The sequence below is a fragment of the Heloderma suspectum genome, chromosome 12 (assembly GCF_057233095.1).
Source record: "Heloderma suspectum isolate Gila_16-S chromosome 12, 16-S_ref, whole genome shotgun sequence".
Lineage (NCBI taxonomy): Eukaryota > Metazoa > Chordata > Lepidosauria > Squamata > Helodermatidae > Heloderma > Heloderma suspectum.
Genome location: NC_139469.1, coordinates 4,478,479 through 4,487,509, shown reverse-complemented (window position 1 = coordinate 4,487,509; position 9,031 = coordinate 4,478,479).

Sequence of the window (9,031 nt, the reverse complement as noted above, 5' to 3'; positions counted from 1 at the left end):
GCGCAGGTGGGAAGAATAGCCATCATCAAAAATGCATGGAGCGCCGGCAGCCGGCAAGTGCCTGGCAGCGAACGTGGAGCCCTCGGCACTGGGGCGTCTTTGCTAGCTGTGGCAGAGGCCTCCGGAAGGCGGCCTTTCCCCGGGTTTGGAGAGCAAGGGCGTCCACGCTGCCAGGGGGCTTAGCATGTTGCCGGGGCACGGCCAGGCTGGGAGCGGAACCTAGGTAGACGTGGCCCAGGTGAGTGGGCAGCTCAGTGGAATGAGCTGCTCTCGTGACATCCAGCCTGCTTTGCTCGGCAATCAGCTGCCTTTAGCTCCGTGGCCTAGTGGAGTTTGACTCTCGCTTCTAATCTCATCTAGACCATGGATTCTGACACGGCGGGATTGATATTTGTTACTAGTTTGTTTCTGTTAACAAACATTTCTAAACTCAGCCTTTCGTCCTGGGAGATCAGGGTGGTGGGCATAGGTCTCCTCACCCCTTCCCTCTGTTCATCCTCACAACAACCCTGTGAGGTAGGTTAGGCTGAGAGAGAGACTAGCCCACAGTCACCCGGTGAGCTTTGTGGCTGAATGCAGATTTGAACCTGAGTCTCCCCAGTCGTAGCCTGATGTTGTAACTGCTGCATGTGGGAGCAATTGTCTGACGCATCTGAAGGGCGCCGGGTTGGGAAAAACTAGATTCAATGCTTTCCCAGCGTTTTATGCGGAGATCTATCGATGCCCTGAGCCAAGCCGTTCCCAAAATAGCTTGACCCAGCACGTGAGCACCCAGCTCGGGTGTCGTCGTCATCACAAGCAGCAGATCCTGCCGGACTGCGTTTCTTTCCGATGGGATCCAAGCAGCATTCTGGGAACCACAATCAGAATAAATCCCCCAAAGCAGAACTACGAACACAACTGTGTGTTGGTTCATCGTCACAAAGGGCCCTTCCCATAAAGCAGGGCTGGGCAACATGTAGCCCTCCAGATGTTTTGGCCTATAGCTCCTGTCAGCCCTAGCCAGTATAGCCAACGGTGAAGGATCATGGGAGTTGTAGGCTAAAACATCTGGAGGGCCACAAGTTGTCCACCCTGGCTTTAGAGCTACTGAGGCCTTTTCTGCGATTGGCTGGAAGCAAATTTGAAATGGTGGCTCTATACGGCACGGAACTGAATGCTATATTATCTAGTGATGCCCTTCACTGTGGCCAAGGTCTTTCTATGACGTTTGCTCACAAGTAAATTTCATTCAGTAATGGCCCTTCCAAAGAAAACTAAAAAGAGAGGAAGCCAATAGCAAGAGCCTCCCCATGCCATTGGGGAACAGAAGTGGGGGCGGGGGGGGGTCAGGATCCATTGCTAATCCTTCAGCACACTGATCAAGAAGCGATAAAACAGGCAGAGCCTCCATGTGCAAGGAGGACGCTTTTAATGGAAGCCACAGTGACCTGAAAAGCCTCAACAGCGCTTTGCCAGTCTGCACTGGTCAACCTGGTACTGCAAGTGCATGTTATAATTCATATTAATGTTTTTTTTTAAGAGCCAGCCAGCTAGCCACAAATCAGGTCTGGAAATACTATAGGAGGAAAAACAAAGTTTGACAACAAGGTCATCTGGACTCCGCATCAGAGTGGTGAAAGATGGCAATTCCAGAGAAAGGGCTAGTGTGGCAACAATCCTCTTGGGTGCTAAACCTCGGCACACCCCCTCCATTCTCTAACCTGGATATTGTCAGAGGGTGGGAGCTCCATAATTAGCATCAGCATGGGGAATTTTGTTTACCGATTAGAGCAGCCTTTCCAACCTGGTGACCTCCAGATGTTTTGGACTACGACTCCCATCATCTCCAGCCAGCATGTCCAATGGGCAGGAATTAGGAGAAGTTTAGTCCAGTGGATTTGTTGTTGATTTTAGCATATACAGATAGAGAGATGCTTTTATCCTCCATCATCATCCACTATTACATTTTTCTCTTGCAAGGAACCCGAGGCAGCTTACATAGATCTCCTCATATTCATTTTATCCTCACAACACCCCGGTGAGGTAGGTTAGTCTGAGAGCCAGGGACTGGCCCAAAGTCACCCAATCAGCTTCATGACCAAGTGGGGACTAGAACCCGGGTCTCCCCAGCCCAACACTAACCACTACACAACACTGCCTCTTTATGTCAGCCTTCCCAACCTGATGTCCCTCCAGATGTGTTGGACTACACTTCCATTATCCCTAACCGGCATGGCTGCTGACCATGCTGGCTGGGGATGATAGGGAACGTCGACCAACACAGGTTGGGGAAGGCCTAGATCAGAGGATTCAAGCAGTGTCCGCAGGTGCTGGGAGCAGCTGCCGTTAAAGGTCACGGCGAGCTTGGGGCGGCTGATGGATTGGCAGGGTTTCAAAGGCCCCGCGGGGCACTCGGCACGGGCTCTCTCAGTCTCGCGCCATCCCCCTCACTAGGTGCCATGGCAATTCCTCACCGATGGCCCTTATTGCCGGCAAGCACAATAGCTCTTCCGAGGGGAAAACCACGGCAACGGGCCTAGTCCCCTCGGCCAACGTCAGTCGATGCGTCTGCACCTCCCCGCATTCTCCTCTGGCGTTTAAGGTCCTCGCCTGGGTTTCTCCATTCAGACTGGCACTGTCACATGCCCGATCTCGAAGCAGAGCCTTTTGGGCGCGGCCCAAATTCCCCCAAGCACAACCTTTTTGGCCCTCTTTTTTCTACGGCAGCCTGCCTTCCAGATGTGTCGAACCACAACTATCGTTCCCAGCCAGCATGGCCATGGGAGTGGCAGTCTGGCACATCTGGAGAGCAGCAGGTTGGGGCAGGATGCTTGCAGGAGCGCAGGGCGGTGTCATAGCCAGCGCCAGGGGTCAGTACTGTGTGGCACCTGCTGAGGCCCACATCCTGCCAGGGGCCCGCTGCCAACCCGTAAGTCTCCCTGGCCCTGTTCCTGCTCTTCCGTGCTGTTGCAGCCAGTTCACCTGTCCCCTTCTAAACAGGGCAGCAGTGACAGGAGCAAGGGGAGGAAGGGCAGCCATGGCTTGCTTCCCCCTTCCTCTCTAGGTGGCTGTACAGTTTGGGCCTGATGGGAAAGGTGAGCAAATGAGCTGCAGCGAGAGCAGCAGGGCCAAAATGGGCCCGCTCAGGGCATCTTCCCCCATGGCTCCCCAAAAGCTGGAGCTGGCGCATGATAGTCTACGTGGTTCTCTCCACTCCTCCCCCTTTGGTCTTCACAACAGCCTTGTGAGGTAGGTCAGGCTAAGAGCTTGGGACCGGCCCAAGGTCACCCAGTGAGCCTTGTGGCTGAGTGGGGATCTGAACTCGGGTCCTCCCTCCTCCTAGGCCCTCTTCTGCATAAACTATGAAGGGTGAGGCCTCCTTTGCACCCGTGCATCCAAATTGTTCCTCTGCATCCCCCCATCTGTCACAGATGAAAAGAGCCACATGCTTGGAACACCCAATTTCTAATGCTAAAAATCACCGTCTGAGTCCACCCCACTCCTTACACGTTGCCAAAGGCTCTGTTCTACCTGCTACGGCCTGTCTTGCACTTTTTAAAGCGCAGGGGTATATAAAGATACATACTTGGCCTATGATCGGTTATCAACAGTTCACAGTAAACATCACCAATGTGTGAAATGGCTGGGTGCCATACGGTGCCTTAGTGTTCATGTGCGTGGGTTTATGCACATGCACATGCACGATGCAGGTGCCCCCCCCCCGCCCCACCAGAAATGTCACTTCTCAGAGACCCTGTAAAGGTAGCTGGAGCCTGGAGGGGAGCAAATCCAGCTCCTCACATGGACAAAAACGTTAGCAAGGCGTTCCCATCAAGGACAGCAAAGGGATGGTGGTTTCCCGGGGACAAGAGGCAGAAATGAGGGACTGGTCCTGTTCAGCTTGATGGCAGGCAGACCAAAGGACAAGAAGCAAGAGAGCCCAGCAGCGTGGGCCGTGGGGATTTCTCACGGAGCTCGGGGTCTGTCAGGCTGCCTCACTGCCTTCATGATTTACTCTTCTGGGGCCATGACGCAGAGCTCCCTTTAGCCAAGAGAGAGCTGTGTGTGTGAGAGAGTGTGTGTGTGACAGTGTGTATGTGAGAGAGAGAGAGAGAGAGAGAGAGAGAGAGTGAACGAACACCTGTCTGTGGGGAAGCAACAGTTGTCAAGGGCCTCCGGTGCGCGGTAGCGATTTCTCAGCCCACTAACTGAGGGAGGTGCTACTGCTGGCAGAATATTGAGCGCACTGGACATCTGTATCCCCGCTCTGCTTGGGCAGGCAGCTCAAATGTTTCAGGGAGGCCCTGGCTTCTCCACCAGCTGAGTCGGGGCTGGGGAGCGAAGGGCTTCAGCTTGCAAGGAGATGCAGCAGTTGGGATTCTGGTGCTTATGGGACTGATACCTGCTGTGGGGAGCGTCTGGGGCAGTAAGGCCCGGTGACATGCTTTCCAAAAGGTAAGCCTGGTGGCGGACTGATTTTGGTTCCCCAAATGCCTCTATCGGTGCCCTCGCGCTCTTTCTCTCTCCCCACAGCCCCATGTATTGTTTGACTCGTCTCTGATTTGCCAAGCCAGCTTTGCCAGCAGGGTGAAGCGCAGCGACGGAGCTGTGAAAGAGGAAATTCAAATCTCAGCAAAGAATGACATACATGAGCTGCTGCATTTTCAGCATAGATGCCTCCACCTAACAATTGGCAGTGTCAAGATGATATTATCATAGGGGTAATATGATAATATTAGGATAATACTGTAGACTCTTACAGGGGCATTTGTATGGATTTCCAAGGGGATGCAAGTGAAATGCAGTGAGCAATTTAAACATGTAAATGAGGTATGGAATCTTCTCTGTTGTGTTTGCCTTTGCAACAATGCTGGGAAAGGGAAACTGCAATTAATTTGGGGAGACAACAATCTCAGGGAGATCTTCTGTAACTTGAATTTGCCTGCAGAAATTTGGACTTAAATTTTGCTAATGTGATTCTGCTCGCCCACAACATTCCTAATGATGAATGATGCTTAAGAATGCGGCTGGGTGGGATGTAGAAGTATTGTTTTCAAGTTCCTCAATGAGGTTTATGTGTTTATTATTATTCATGTTTGTATCCCACCCTTCCTCCATCTTCACAACAGCCCTGTGAGGTAGGTTAGACTGAAAGGGTGTGACAAACCTAGTGAGCTTCACAGTTGAGTGGAGATTTGAACCTGAATCACCTCCGTCAAAGACTGGCAGGCTTCACTGTTAACTGTTGGGCCTAGCAGGGCCAGATTAATGTACACAAAGTTGGCTCTGTAAGTAGTCCGTAAAAGAGTGATTTGCACTGGAGGTGGGAGAACCAGGGATGATTGAGTTCGCCAAGGTCCTCTAAGCTCCACTCCATGGTTTGGTTTCTCTCACGCCTGTTCTCCTTTGCAACCTGTTTTTCTGTTTAAATGGGAAAACTGCATGTTTTGAATGGGAAAGTGCGCACTTTTGAAAAATGCACACAAAATGTGCATTTCCCCCATCATGTGCAAAACGTGCATTTCCCCCATCAGCTAAAGTGTGTAATCTGTATGTGTGTGTATATATATGTGTGTGTGTGTGTGTGTGTGTGTGTATAATATGCACATTTAAAAGTGCACATTTTTCAAATGTGATCACAAGTTCGGGAATTTGGAAACATTTTCTAAAGAAAAAAAGATGTTTGCGCTCGGGATTGAGAGCGGGACAAGTTAAATTCTTGTACCTCCCTAATTTGCATGCATCCTTCGTGGAACCCTTTTCACATCCATTGGACTGCTAGGGAAGCCCTGGCTGAGCATCTGTTGCGGCAGAAGTCGTACCGGCTGCTGAGCACTCTTCCCCAACTACAACTCCCATCATCCCAACACATCAGAGGGCACCCCCTTGGGGAAGGCTGCTGCAGACGAGAGATGGGTAGCACTGCGCAAGACTTCTTTCAGGATTCCTCAGCCACGTGCCCCCCAAATGCCCCTGTTTACCAGCAGTGGTTCCCATTTTCTGCTCCCAAGCCCTGGTAAAATGGCAGCTCGTTTTGCCTTGTGGGAGATGTCGGATCTGCACATGCTCAGGCCTCATTGTGCTGTATTGGAGATTTCCAACCTCCCTTAGGTTGTTGTCCCCCCGCCCCCACTAAATATTTTTTGCTGTTCTGCAAACCAGTGAGCCAGTGTGGTGTAGTGGTTAGAGTGTTGGACTGGGACTCGGGAGACCTGGGTTCTAGTCCCCATTTGGCCATGCTGATCATTCGGTGGCTTTGGGCCATTAGCTGACTCTCAGGTTAACCTACCTCACAGGGTTGTTGTGAGGATAGAATGGAGAGAAGGGGGATCATATACACTGCCTTGGGCTCCTTGGAGGAACGGTGGGATATAAATATAACAAATAATAAATATGGCTGATCCCCCTCTCTTGTGCATGAATGGTGCCATTTTGGCTACATAACGGCCGACATTTGGAGAATGTAGTTTGCGATTAGCATGTATGATGATCAATCAGGTACTGTCATGTGCAGTCATGTCAGTTTTCCTGTTTCAGCCTCTCCCCAGACATGTATAAGTAAAGTCTTGGACTGGGGTTGGGGGAGAGGGAGGCATCCCTATCACCTTTTGGGACGGTGTGTGGTTGCTGGTGTTTTTTATGAAATGGTTGCTAGTTTTGCGTCCTGCTGTTTCTAACGCTGTTAGCCCCCCTGGAGCCTACTTGAGAGGCAAGATGCAAATAGGGAGGCTGTGCTTATGCACAAGTTGAAAGAAAGAACCATCTTCAGTACGGTGAGGTATGCCTATGTGCTGTTAGGAAATCGTTTCACTGACGCTAGATGTCACTCCTTGCCATGCAAATGTTGATCTCCCCAGGCAAGCAGGGCTGAGTGAGAATTCCGTTTCAGTTCAGTTTTGATAAGGATTTACCCAAATGTGCAACGTTCCCCATATTGGGAACAAAAACAACTTGAGATTTAAAACGCTAAAATGTGGGAGAAACTGAGGGAGCAATTCTATGGCTCCTAGACAGCATGGGGGGCGGGGGCATAGGATACTTTGGATTGCCGGATGTAAGGTTGGAGATGGCACTCCAGCCTCGGAGCAGGGAATCCGTGCTCCCTGCCCCTGCCCCTCGCAGCCGGTGTGGAGGAAACCGCGCCGGCTGCCTCTCTGAAGTCGCAAGCAACCTCGGAGAGGGGGGAGAGGGGGCGTTCCAGTGGGCAGGGAGGGGAGAGGCTGGGATATGAGCGATATCCCCCTCTGGCACATGAAGAAGCCCGTCTCGCAAAAATGCAGAGCGGGAGGAGCAGCCGAGGTGACGAGTCCCCGCGGCTCTTCCTACTCTGCACTAGATGCTTGTAAGCCTCCGAGTTCATAGGCTTACAAGCATCAGGCACAGAAGTCATTGCACCATGAAACAGATAGATTCCTTCATCCAGGCCGAGGGCTGTGGGTGTTGTGCTTTTCAAAGTCTGGATCTGAACCCCGGTGTGTTCAGACATGTTAGGGCTAAATTGCATCTTTTTTCTGACGGGCTCCTCATCTTTAACAGCGACATGGCAAAACAGGGACATCGTGGTCCTCTCCGTGCTGGGAATAGCCGTGCCTGACCTCTTGGATTTGCCCAGTGCAGATGGCTGAGGATTTTGTTTCCGTCTGTTTTCGAGAAGCATTTGCCAGTATTTGCAAAGTTCTTCACATTTGGGAGAGAAAGAACTTGAGATTTAAAAAAAGCAAAACTGATGGAGGGGCCACCCCTGCAGGCAGACTCCTGTTCCCTGAGGCCTTGTCTGGACCGGGATGCATTTCCGCAGGAGTTTGTTAGCGGAACTGGGAGCACCTATTTGTTGCGCTTGACCCCTGGAAGCCACATCAGGCCTGTGATCTCCTGCCCATCAGGATTGGGGCCTCCCAGACTAGAGGTCTTTGTTCGATAGGCCTGCTGGGCAAATACACCCAGGGTGGAACTATTTGCAGCATCCCAAAGCATACTTTTTAGGGTGTTGTTGTTCAGTCGTTCAGTCGTGTCCGACTCTTCGTGACCCCATGGACAATAGCACGCCAGGCCTTCCAGTCCTGCGCTCTCTCCCGGAGCATGCTCAAGTCCATATTCATTGCATCCGTGATGCTATCTAGCCATCTCATCCTCTGCTGCCCCCTTCTCCTTTTGCCTTCAGTCTTTCCCAGCATCAGGGTCTTTTCCAGGGAGTTTTCTCTTCGCATTAGGTGGCCAAAATATTTGAGCTTCAGCTTCAGTATCTGTCCTTCCAATGAGCAGTCAGGGTTGATTTCCTTTAGGATGGACTGATTTGACCTCCTTGCAGTCCAGGGGACTCGTAAGAGTCTTCTCCAGCACCACAGTTCGAACGCATCCATTCTTCAGCGCTCAGCCTTCCTTATAGTCCAGCTCTCACAGCCATACGTTGCTACTGGGAAAACCATAGCTTTGATTAGACGGACCTTTGTCGGCAAGGTGATGTCTCCGCTTCTTACTATGCTGTCTAGGTTTGCCATAGATTTCTTCCCAAGGAGCAAGCGTCTTGTAATTTCATGGCTACAGTCACCATCTGCGGTGATCTTGGAGCCCAAGAAAGTAAAATTTGTCACTGCTTCCATTTCTTCCCCTTCCATATGCCAGGAAGTGATGGGGCCAGATGCCATGATCTTCGTTTTTTTAATGTTGAGTTTCAAACCAGCTTTTGCACTCTCCTCTTTCACCCTCAACAAGAGGCTCTTTAGATCCTCTACGCTTTCTGCCATTAGGGTGGTATCGTCTGCATATCGGAGGTTGTTGATAATTCTCCCAGCAATCTTAATTCCGACCTGTGATTCATCCAACCTGGCGTTTCTCATGATGTACTCTGCATGTAAGTTAAATAAGCAGGGTGACAATATGCAGCCTTGTCGTACTCCTTTCCCAATTTTGAACCACTCGGTTGTTCCATGTCTGGTTCTTACTGTTGCTTCTTGACCCTCGTACAGGTTTCTCAGGAGACAGGTAAGGTGGTCTGGTACCCCCATCTCTTTAAGAATTTGCCACAGTTTGTTGTGATCCACACAATCAA